Genomic DNA, 13,300 nt, shown 5'->3' on the forward strand with positions numbered 1-13,300 from the left:
GTTTCATATAGGTCTGAGTCGGAGTCTTCGTTCGAAAGAGAATATACTTTTTCCCCCCCTGGAGGATCTTGTAGATTAAAAGGATTGGGTAAGGGTATTAGCTCTTTTCTCACCTGGCTCAAAAATTGCTTTTTTTGATCCCGTTGCTCCATTTCCTTTTTACAGTTTTCTGTGTCTATCTCAATGGGTGTCGTTGTCTTTTCATGATTTATGTTAGGGTCAGCGTTCAACATTATAACACTCTGGCAGTCCTTATGTAAAGGGCTAAATATATTAGAAATTCTTGGTTGCGATGATTCTACTAGGCAGGTGTTCTTTGCAGCTGCTTTAAAATTTTTTATAGTCTGTAATCTCTGCGCTTTTTTAACCATTAATTCCAGTTTGGTGTCTTCCTCTGTGGTTAGCTCTTTCTCTATGGTGTTACCAACTTCTTTGTCTTTCTCTTTCGCTTTCTCTTTCTCCTTTCTTTTGGTCTGTTCTCTCTCTTTCCCCAACTTTTTATCCATATTTTTATCCTTAATTTTACTTTTTTCGTGGGCCTCGTTTTTAACCAGGTCGTTACACTCGGATTTCCAATGCCCTAACCTTCCGCAATTGTGGCAGGGAAACTTCTTTTTAGCTTCCTCTATATTACCTTTCCCCTTTCCTGGGCCAAATCTTGGTTTGATTCCTGGGTTATTGGCTTGTTCGACTAACTGAGCTTCATGTCTTTCTGCAACCTTCACTTGTGCCCACATTGCTTTTTCCTTTAGTTTTCGCTGCTTTGCCTCAATCTCATCACTAAAGTATTTGGCATGTCTTAGGATTTCATCAATTTTCTTGCTTTGCCAATCAACAGTGTGCTGCTAAATCATTTCACTAATTTCGGGACGTAAACCATACACAAATCTGTACACAAAATGACTCAGATCCTTCTCTCCAAGATTCTCATCTCCACTAAACTGCTTGAAAGCTAGTATTAGTCTCTCATAGTAAGCATGAACTGATTCTTTCACTTCCTGATGCGTTCGATCTATTTTAACCCAATCTGTTTCTTTGGAAGGCACTTTATTTTTAAAAAATGCCATAACTTGTTCGTATTTCTTCATTACCTCGGGGTCTGGTGCTCCTGTTTTGGGATCTCTCGGGTATTCTTTGGCTGGCCAATCTATGACTATTTTGCATTCTGCCCATAAGTCTGCTGGTACTATTATATCAAATAGGCTATTTAGATCAATCCACAGTACCTTTGACAGCTTTACAAATCTGTCTACCTGTCTGTACCACTCGACAGGCTTTTCTTGCAATCGAGGGAAGTCATTTGTAAATGACAAAATGTCCTGTCTTGTCCATGGGACATGCACATATCCTCCTCCTGGAATCTCTCTCATGGGAAACTCTATCACTACCTTTTCCTTTTTTCTCACAGGAAATGCTGGGAAAGTTCTGTCTGAGGTATCATCCCGCTTTCTATACCACCTACTTTTCCATTTGTCCACATCTCCCCATTTCCTAAACAATGTGATTATGTCCTTAATCTGCCCTATTCGTCCTGCAGTGTTCAGATTTTCAATATCCTTTTCCGTGAAATCCACTCGGTAAGGCTTCTGTAAAGCTTTTACCTTGTCCATGTCAATTCCCATTTCACTTGCTATTTCTTCTAACCTGTCATGTAAATTATTTGCTCTCCAAGTGACACTCTTACATAAGAACAACAGCTCCTCATCCTGGTAATTTTTCAGCTTTTCTGTGGGGATTGTCCCTACTATTAATTCTTCTAACACCATGCGTAATTTTGCCACATCAATGGTTTGGGATTCTTTCTCTTTTCCCTGCAAGCCCTTCAGCCATTCGCTCAATTCGTCTGTAGTTATACCTACTGATTTTTCTACATTCCCTGGTTCTGTCATTCTCTGTGGTTCTAATATTGGTCCTCCTACCATTCTGTTTCTTTCTACAGTATCAGGACTATAAAACGGGTTATTTGACACATGTAGTTCACCTTCACTCATTGTGTGTCTCCAGGGATTCTCCCTTGCTCTCATTAGGGGTTGTTCCGCCTGTCTATTGCTCACATACGGAACTGTTAGACCATGCTCACTTTCTTTCTGCTTCTCAAAAATGGGCATAACTGGACCTATAGTTACAGGGACTGTAACTGCTTCTAGATTTTTAGTCAATCCTCTTATTTCCTCTGTCACTTCTAACATGGTTTTTGCTAATTCCCTCGAATTTTCACTTTCAGCCTTATTTTCCATCTCTCTTTCCCTAAGAGAATTCCTTCACTTCACCTCTGGAGTCATAAACTCTGTTTTGATGATTCGCAGGGTTTCCCTCACTGGAGTACCTGAAGTTAATGTCTCTGATTCCTGTCTGTACGGAGGTGGGTTTTTGTAAAACATATCATCTAGGACATCATCCTCTGATTCATTTGCTCCATACCTTCTAGGTTCTACATTATGTCTTTTCTCTATGCATTTCCGTCCTTCACTTTCTCCTGCAGTCCTTACGGGAAATAGTCCTTCAGTCATACTTGCGTCTCGCCACCTTCTCATTCGATCACAATGAGTCTCGCGATCATTTGGCCGTCCAAACATATATCTATATCTACTGCCATTTCTCTGTTTTTCTCGTTCATGCATCTCATCTTCCCACTCAGTCAAAGCCTCAAACTGTGTCGGTCTAGGCCGTGGATCTAAGTTCATCATCTTCTCCCTCAGGTTCCTTAAAATTGCCAAATTAAACAAACCATTTTCTGGGAACGCTAAAACTCCGTCTTCCTTTGTGTATTTTGCCCAATTGTCTAACCAAATGCAAGTATGGTATCCATATTTCGCAACCATGAAGGATGCGGGTGTTTTCGTCGAAGGAAGTAACTGTCCTTCCCTAGTCACAATCTCTTTGTCTTTCACAAACCATCCTTTTATTTTACTAAATAATGATTTTTTCTTCTTTTCGACTGAATGATAATACATTTTCCTTTCTCCCGTGAACCCTTAGTCTTTTCCTCAACTGTACGATCTTTAGTCCAATAGCAGCGCAATTCTCACTAACGTACCAATCCTGGCGCGTCTACGTCACTGTCACAATCCTCAAACCCAGCGCGACTCACACTAACGCACCAATCCTGGAGCGTCTACGTCACCCTGTACTTCTCCAATCCTAGCGCGGCTTCACACCAACGTACCAAACCAAGGCGTTTTATGCTTCTGACTAGCTGTCCAATCCCAGAGCGGTCTTTCTGACGTCAGCAGTCGCTGCGGCAGCTTTGGCTCCTGACTCCTGTCTCCAGCCTACCCCTCCTTTACAAAACTACTCGGTAGACTTTGTTTCAATTTTACAATACCGTTAGTTACAACATATAAACATCTCCATTGTCTGCTTCGCTAACCACAGAATAGCAATAGACCTTTCCCACGAGAATCCTGTTTTCCCCGAGAGCAGCGCTTACCTCTGCCCTACCACATAATCGTTACTTCCGTTGATAAAGTAGCACATCCCTCTACTTCACCCTTTTATCAAGCATCAATTAACTGTTTCTCCAGATTTAAGACACATAGTTGGAAACGCAATGCTCCTGAGAAATAAAACCAGAGTTTCACAATTAATCCGAATGCTATTTCATTCACACACTTTCACACAAGAAAATGTAGTTCATTCACACAGAGTCCTGTCTTTTCCGAGAACAGCGATCAGTCTGTCCTACCACAGAATTATGACATACGTTAACAAAGCAGCGCTTACCTCTACTTTGTCCTTCTAACAAGCTCAGAGAACACCGGCTACCTTTTCAGTGATAAGCGTTATCGGTATGCCAATTGGTTTCCTGGTACTTAAAGACCAAAAATTTCACAGGTACCCTTCGCTATCAGTCACACTTCTCTCACACAGAGAATATCACTAATGGTAACACACAGCGATGCTACCGAATCGAACCCAGACAATGCGCCGTGCAACTTCAATTGTCACACGTTTTTCCCGTATACCTACGGGCAACCACAATCCCGTCTTTCCCGAGAGCAGCGCTTACCTCTGCTCTGCTACGGAACTGTTACCAATTCCCGACTTCCTACATCCCAGAAGCCGTACAGACAACATAAAACTCAATACGACTTTAACATATAGTGTTAGTACATATATCAATACCAATCAATAATCGATAAGCTAAATACATGCCAAAAATCACTAAACCAAAACAATAAAAACCATCTCTAGCTTCCAGAAAAACTGGTGCAGTTCGTGTTCCTCAATTTCCCCTTACTACTACGGACAGAGTGATTTCGCAGTCACACACACACATACACATCACACGCTGGTGGGGCCCATAACACCAACATTCATTCTAATCAATCTATCCGTACCTTTTAGTTCAGAAGGGGATAAAACATTTGGTTCCGAACTATACTGCTTCCTTTGATGGGAACTCGCTAACATCACCTAACAGAATCCCTCTATTCCTCTTCCCATCAAGGAGAACAAATCTTGGTCAATGAATCATTTAGTTGGAATTAGCTTAATGACTCCTAATTCTCTGAATCAATCAATAATACATTTTCGATGAAAGAACAACGCGACACATGAATTCAATTAATATTTCTTTATCTAAATCAAATGCAGGTTAAACCTTAATCTTTTGTCATATTTACCTATTCTGGCTATTTGTCGTTTTCTAAGTCAGAATCTGGTCCTCAGTCAAATCGTCAAAATTCTGTTCTATCATGCAGAGTCACCGTCCTCTCCGTCAGCATAACATCAGGATACTGGAAATGATGAAGTGCGTTCAGAACGACCCTCTCTAGTCTACTATTATTTATTCTAAAAATTACATTCTCAAATGTTACAATCGTCATTTTCAGAGCTTCTTATTGGACAATCAAAGTACATCCTAATTCATCAGGAAACATTTGATGTCGTTCCCACATATTAAAAGTTCCAAAACGAATGTATGGGAACGTTGGCAATCCATAGTTTAGGTTGCAACAATTTCTGTTGAAGGGTTGGCCTTTCGCCCGGTGCAGCCTTGATGGGCACAGTGATGACAGTTCACCGGCAGGTCGCAGCTGCTGAAGTTTGCGCAGGCGCGTTTCTCCTTTCCCTTCACGGTTATTACTTCGTAAATGTCTGATTCAGTCGGCGGCCATTTTATAGCAGGCCCAAATGGTCAACTTAAGCAAAGAAACACAAAAACGTCATTAATACATTTAAATGGTTAAACAGTGTTATTTCCCTTGTTAATACCCATATGTGTGTGCATTTATCTAGCCATATGCCACGTTCAGAGCCATTAGTACTCGTTTATTTAAGCATAATTCATGACAACATCCCATAAGCAACGTTTATCCTATTAATATGCATACAGACTTAGTTTACATAATATTTTTAGCCATGCAAAGCAATCCCACGTGTATTCTCTCGGTTAATAAGGTTGATTAGGTTTTAAACAACACCCTGTTAATTATTATGATTAATCATTAGTCATTTTAATACAAACATATATAAATGGATTGGGTATATAAAAAGAAAACATTTTATCCGCTCCATCAAGGTACCCAAGGCCTTCAGTGACACTGCAAAGAATTTCTTGACATTAGGAGGCCTCTCTTCACAGGCCATTCAGATTACCGTTGCATATGAATACAGAGTGTTTGGAAGGCTCCTTTGTTTGATTGTCCAGTTTGCAGTGTGTATTCATCGTTTGTAAAACAAAAGGATACACCAATGATTAAAATCCTGCAAGGTGGTTTATGCATGACACAGCAGAGTGAACATGAGTGTTCATTATTTACTTGGTCTGAAAACGACACGCATAGAAATAAAAACGGAGCCTGTCTATATTTATAGAAAACTGCTTAGTAAGAAATTAAATTAAATTCACATTTTGCAATAATTATAATTTCTGAATGTTTAAAGTTCTGTGTCCATCATACAACGTGCATTAAAAAAACTCTTTGAGGCTCGAAAGTGAGGTGTGCCACTTGAGAGCCGTAGTTTCTGTTTCTCCTTTCACAGCAGCTAAAGTGTCTCTCTGTAAATAGTTCACATTTAAGAGCTGTAACAATGCATTCTACTGTATTTTATGGCATTAGTGCAGCGATGGCCTAACACTACCAAAGCTTCAAGGCGCTTGCTGCATGGTTGGCTAAGTAAGTACTTGGTTGTGTATAGCAATTAAAATTCATACCCGGAAACTTTCTGTCTTCGGATACCAACTGCGCAGGCGTGTGGGCAGGGCTGCTCTGCTCTTGGAGCAGGGGAGGAGTGATTTGCCCACTCCTAAGTGCGCAATGACTGCTTGGTCGGCTTTCTCCGGCCGCCCAAACCAGTCATACGCACTTTCCCCATTCTCCATGCATGCTACATTACAGCCAGCATGGAGAACATGCCCACCCCTCCAGCTCATGGCTGAGCGAAGTGTCATGGCACTTAGACCAATCACAACGCTGCATTGCAGCGTTGGGATTGGCTTAGGGGAAGGAGCCTGGCTGCCTGCTTCCTGTTCCCGGAGTTGGAGAGAGGAGAGCAGGAGCAGAGACGCTGGACCCGGCCTCAAGGTACGTTTTAAAAAGTTTTTATTTCTCAGCGCCACCCCCCACGACCGCCCTCCCACCGGCCAACCATGCCGCCCGCCACTGCATCTCAATGTTGGTAGCTTTCATTGTTTTATTTGGCTTAACTATAACAATCTTCCCAGCCTGATAATGTGTCAATTATAGGATCATCAATATTATATTGTATCTGCAAATATTACATGGTGTCTGGCAGCAGCAATGACAACTGTACCTCTATTAGCCGTCACAATATTGATTCACGACCTACAAGGCACTAATTTAGAACTTCATTTAGCAATATGTGGGATGACATTGAGAAGCCCAGTCCTGGTTCCGGTCCTTACTGTGCCATAGGACTCATGGTACACCCTACCAAATAGGCCAAAGCTTGTCTGGGGTTTGTTTGTCATTCCTTTCAAGGGGATCCTGGCCGGGCATTGGCAATTCGGGCTCTACTGTTTCCATTGGAGCCTGAAATGAGAAAAAACAAGGACCCCCTGACCAATGGATAGTTCAATTCCTAGGACAGGGACATAAATAGTAATGACAAAAACTCCTAGGCAATATCAATAAAGTAAACAAATTACACAATATCTATGACAATAAGAAGACCAAGGAAGACGGAAAAAATATGTTCAAAGTTGTTACTATTTTAATAATTTCTTCTCATATTATTTAAAAGAATGATATTTATACAAAACATTTAAAAAATGAAACACAATATTCAACACATTACATTTAATCAATATGTATAAATAAAAGGTGAAAAAGTGGCAATATCTTTATTAACTTGACGCGCGTTTCGGCGTATACAACGCCTTCTTCAGGAAAGCCACACAATTATTGATCCTGTTTCAATGTGATGAGTTCCTAGCGATTAAAACCTGCAACTCCATAGTTGATGGATGTCTTTAATTCTAATAAATGGCTGATTAAAATGCAAGGCACCGGATGTGCAACGATGTCTTATTAATTTTAAAATCAACGGTTTCATGAAAAGGTCTGATGTCTGGTTGTCATGTTGCAGCGCAAAACGTCAAATTCCCCCTTCGGCACAGACCAACTACCTCGCCATTCAATTCACTCACATAAATTCATTGGTGGGGCCCATAACACCAATATACTTACTCTCGGTTGACCTGTTTTCTGAGGGAAAATACGTTTCTCAACGCTGACATGAGAGGAATACCTTTACTTTACCCTAAACAAATTGACATTAAACCTAAGATATCCCTCCCATACGAAGATAGATCATTTAGTTGAATTGTTAATTGATGAATAACTCGTCTACCTTTGCTCTATTACTTTTCCCTTAATCTTCTTCTTCAAATAATCGACACAACACATTTGTCAATTAATCAATTATTCTTTATCTAAGAAATATTGAAAGAAATGTTAGAAATCATCATTAGCATTTCAGAGCATCATAATTACCTATTCTGGCTAAAGTCGTCCTCTAAGTCAGTCAGTCAAAGAGAATTTATTCAGCAAAGTTTATGGTGCAATTCAGTCTCTCAGAGATTCAGGATAACAGCTATCCAGCAGTGTAACCGTCCTCTCCGTCAGCATAACGTCAGGAAATCGAGTTCGTCAAAGAAGAGCGAGATCTACTAGTTAAATTCCCTACCTACTTTTATAATGGAAATAATAACAAAAAGTATCAAGATCAGGGTTTAGAGAGTTCTTATTGGTCAATCTTGACTTGCATGGTACAGTTCGCAGGGTGTCGGATAATGAAGTCATCCAACTTGCTTATTCCGGCTTTTAAATCAAGCATTGTCCTTTCTTTTGGATTGGTTCCCGGAACGACTTTGGAGGGTACATGTTCTCCCGGGGTCAGGTCCAGGCCACTGTTGCTGGCGGTGACGCATGCACACTTCACCCAGAACCTCATGTTGTCAGGGCAGTCACGTTTAACGTCTCGTTCAGCCATCTTGTTTAGGCCGAAATGGTCAACTTAAGCAAAAGAAACACAAAAACGTAATTAAAACATAGAAATGGCTAATAAAATGTTATCCCCTTGCTAATACCCATATGTGTGTGTATTTATCTAGCAGAAGCAACACTCAGAGCGGTTTATACTCACTGAATAAAGCACAAATCACAAATACATCACTTAAAGCAACATATAACATATAATATCCTAATTTTCTACTATTAATATGCGTACACTAGTTAATTCACAGTTAATATGGCCATGCAAAGTGCAATTTCCACGTGAATTCTCTTGTTAATATAGTTGGTGAGTTATCACTTCAAACCGATTAATAATATTAATTAATTGTTTATTCGGATTAATATAAACATGCAGAATGGGGGGGGTATACAAAATGTTGTGCTACCCGCTCGAGCAATCCCCCCTTTGGTGATTATATCACCACACTAATATAATTTTTTTATTCTTTTTACGGACATTTCGAATTGATTTCTTGTTTCATTCATATTTCAGTTTCCCCTGTTTCTTCTCTTTTTGCTGTTTTATACATGCTATCCTTTAACTCTTCCAGTTCTATTTCTTCAAATTCTCTTTCTTGTTTCTTATCCCTTCTCCTTAAGTTTTCTCTTTTTATTCTTTTCTGGTTTTTATTCTTTCTACAACAAATACAACCTAGTCTGATTATTAGTACTAAGGAAATCACACAAGTTAATGGAAATAATATCTTACCTATAAATGTACTACCTAGTTTTACTACAAAGTCTTTAATAGCTGTTATTTTCTTGCCAATCTTCTCCCAAACACCTTCAACCTCCAGTGGTACAATTTCATCATGCAATTTTGTAATATTTTTAAAATAAATTTTCAAATCTTTACTTTCGTCAGGAATGTAAGTACAACAATGTTGAACTTTCAGCATTCCACAGACTCCACCCTCTTTTGGCAATAAAATATCAAGGGCAAGTCGATTTTGCATTACCATAGCACGCATGGCAACCATTTCAGTATTTACCAATAAGAATCCTCCAGCGGTGCTTGTTGACAAGCGATCCACTACTGTTGAAAGTTTTCTAATTTTGTTCGCATTCGGAGATATTCCCACTGCGGGTATCAGTGCTCCAAAAAGGTCACCTACAATTTCAGCCCAAGATTCTCTCTTACTACGTGCTAAATAACTACCTAAACTATGTACACCATCTTCTCCTCTATCCATGTGAAAAATCTTTGGAAAAACCAGGCCAACATAACATGTGCCATACCAATGGTCTGGCAAACTATAATATGCCCTGTTCCCACAAATGAAATACAGTCCTGGAAAGACTGGATCTCTTCCACCTTTAAATCCCCATCCTCCCATGATCCGGTATGTATCATGGCACTCACTATTCCCTAGAAAAGAATTGTCATACGCCGTCTGATTCCTTCTTATACACAATTTCCCTTTCTGAGGCCAATCTAAAGCCATAGTTGGACTCGATTCTCCTCTTAAATGTTTCTCCGTTTCTACATCCCAAACCGTTTTCTCTACTTTCCCTTCTGAAACCTTCCTTTGCATTTTCAATCTTCTTTCTTGAACCATATCCAAAAATGTCTTCTCCTCTTTCTTTAAACTGCAAGTCAAGTTATTTCTAAATATATATTCTAACGTTAGTTCATTTGTCTCTAAGAAAAATTCACCTAATATTTTTGCAGGTTTTACTTTGTTTAGTTTGTTAATTGCTGGTACTTGTGAAAATATAGTATATACATCTGAAAAATAATACTCTAATTTACCTGTTTGATAAAATAAACTAGCTATTACACTACATGTTATTCCATATGTTACAGGAAGGTGATGATAAGTCACTCCTTCAGATACAGATGCAGGTAATTGGATACAAACGTAGCAATCCCTTACGTCCATTGTTTTTACATATTCATCCAACAACTTTGAAAACACATTGTTAGAAAAATCTGTTATTGACCTGTCTTTATGTAAATAGTTTTTATCTATTCTAGTTGGAACTACCTTCTGAACTTTCCCTATATTAGTTATGTTATCACTATGCCCTTCTAATGTATCTACAGTAACTTTAAATGAAATTAGTAGAGCAAGAATATTTCAGAGAAGCATTAATAATCCTGTACAACAACAACACATTTTGCACCATCTTCTAAGAAAGGTACATCTACTTTTGCTACTTTCTATGTTTGCCATCTTTCTAAAATGAGCCGTGTCTTTTGACTTAGCCTCTTCTACTTCACAACTAGTTTCTAACCCTAGGCTTCTAAGCACCTATGTGGTCCTACCAGGTTTTGTCTTTTTCAGTATTTTATTGTTTTTTCATCAGTAATTTTCTTGTCTCATTCAGTTTGGCATCTCATCATCTTTCACCTTCCCTTCGTTTTCAACATATAGGTTGTCCTGAATATCCGCTTCTTCTCCAATATCGGACAAGATAACTCTCAGGATTTCCGATTCTTCATCTTCCTCAACCACTCTGGGTACAACCACCTCTGGATTTCCTTGGCTATCTGCCTCTTCCTTCACTTCAGGCAGGGCCACATATGCCCATTCCGGTGATTTATACTTCTGGTTAGGTTTTCTTGTTCGTTTGTTTTCTTTGACTACTGTCTGTTCTTCTTCTTTCGATTTTTCCTGACTTGTTACTTCATTCACCTGTTCAGCTCTTGGCGAATTTACACGTGTCAGCCGATATCTCAGTCTCTTTATTTTGTTTGGCCACACCTCGTCTTTGGCGGCTCTTTTCAATTTACTCCCTTTATCATTCTTTTCAGTTCTCCAAGCTCCCTTTCTCAGAACTCGGCCTTCTGGTATTTCATCTTCGCTTTCCTCAGATTCTGTTTCAACTTGCTTTTTACCTTCGAGTTCTTTTTCCACCTCTTTTGTTTTCCCTACTTCTGTCCCTCCTCGGATCTCCGTCCCGCAATCTTCCTGCTGACTACTTGTCCCTGCTTCTAACTGGATGTTGGAGTTCCCTACACCTCCTCGGGTGTCTTCCGCAATAATCTTTCCCTCTCTCTCTGTATCTGGCACCTGTCCATCTAAAAGTGTTGTTTCAGGTGGAATTTCTCTCAATTTTTCATCTGGTACTTCCTTCTCACAGATTTCTTTTATTGTCTCTCCACTGTCCTTTTCTTTGTTCTTCTTTTGTTCTTTCTTGGATGAATGGGCTCTTTGTTCTGTCTCTGAGTCTGAACTGGATTCAGAAATCTGCAATCTTTTCCTTAGGGAGTTACTTCTGGGGACCAAAGTTAACCTTGGATCTGTCTCCCCCCTTTCAGAGTTTTCTCCTTCTTTATCTTTTGGCTCTCCGTCATCTGACTCAGTACTGGATTCTGATTCATCAAAATACTCCTTTTCTTTACAATCAACTGGATTTGGAATTCTCAAAGTATGACTTGCATGGATCCAGTACTTTAATCCAGCACACTTCACAGCTGTTGTTGTAGTCAAGAAGACTTGCCTTGGTTTTCCCCACCTGGGAACCAAACTGTTTCTTCTGCTGTGTACTGTTGCAGGGATTCTGCTTATGCACAGAACCATGCGCAGGAAACCAGGACCTCAGAGAATTGTGGTGTACCAGAAACTCCCCTCAGAACCAAGAACCCCTATCCGACTAGCTTAGTGTCACATTCGTTATCCGAGATTTAGCTCGGCGGTCCCAATGTATAGACAACCCAGAACAAGCGACTTAGATACTCTCAGGAGTGGTGGGAATCCGAAATACCCGTTGGTAGCTATATATCAGTCCACAACAGAATAACAAAGACACGGTAAAGTTTAAAGAGTTTATTTTATAAACCTCGCGTCCTAAGATGCAGTACTTTGGCTAACACAAGCAGACAAATGGTTAAGATCAGCACCATCAGCATTGTTACAATACCATAGAAAATGAAAGGAGCAATCATAATAATAATGACGGTGGAAAGAGACCACCCTCCTTTCTCTAGCAACTAATAGGTTATTATTAGACTAATAGAAGGTCTCTTAGGCTTGCATGGGGGACCCCATACCTTATAGATCAGCTTAGTGGAATCACATCACAGGATCAGCTAGGCTCTCTCCTGCAACAGCTCTTCGTTTCGAATGTAACAGAAAACATGCTGTTCTGCAATATTAAAGGACTCGTCTTTCAGGTATTGGCAGCTGTATGTATGTTATGGCTAAGAAGTGGTACGATCAACCTGAACACAACAACCTGCACCGTCTAGTGACCCAGACTCGTTCTTAACACGGTGTACAGACCAAGGTCACTGCTCACTGTTAAGGATGTTAAACAACAGACGGTTCTCATGTGAAGCAAAGTCGAGTCAGCAGTTCTCGAATGAATAACATGTAACAACAGTGTCGCGTGCAAAAGCAGCAAAAGCGGCAAGCTGGCTTTCTAACAGCCGACGAGGTTATGCTAACTTAGCGTTGTACATAGGGAGTGGTTAACCCATACTACACCCCCCCTTGATCGGACTACTAACCACTAGGGGCGCACTTATCAAGAACGCAGAGTTCAAGTTAGAAAGAACGGAACCAAGGGCATGAACTATAAGTTCATATAAGGTAAGTGTAAGTTCGAAAGGAAAAAAAAAATCAAAAATAGAAAAAATGATGTCGGTAGATAAAAAAACCATGACAAAATGGGAAAAAATGACATCGATGGATGCACCATGAGAAGATCAAGACAAAAAGTCAATCCATCAAGGTATAGGCGCAATAAGTTGCAACAGCCTCCAAGGGGAAATCATTGGAGCGTTCCGCAAAATTATCCGCCATCCAATCCAGCAAGGGAAAGGAACACACGTGTTCACTCACAATTGGAGCTTCCAGCACCACACGAGG

This window comes from Triturus cristatus, chromosome 4_2, assembly GCF_964204655.1.
Source record: "Triturus cristatus chromosome 4_2, aTriCri1.1, whole genome shotgun sequence".
In the NCBI taxonomy this organism is placed as follows: domain Eukaryota; kingdom Metazoa; phylum Chordata; class Amphibia; order Caudata; family Salamandridae; genus Triturus; species Triturus cristatus.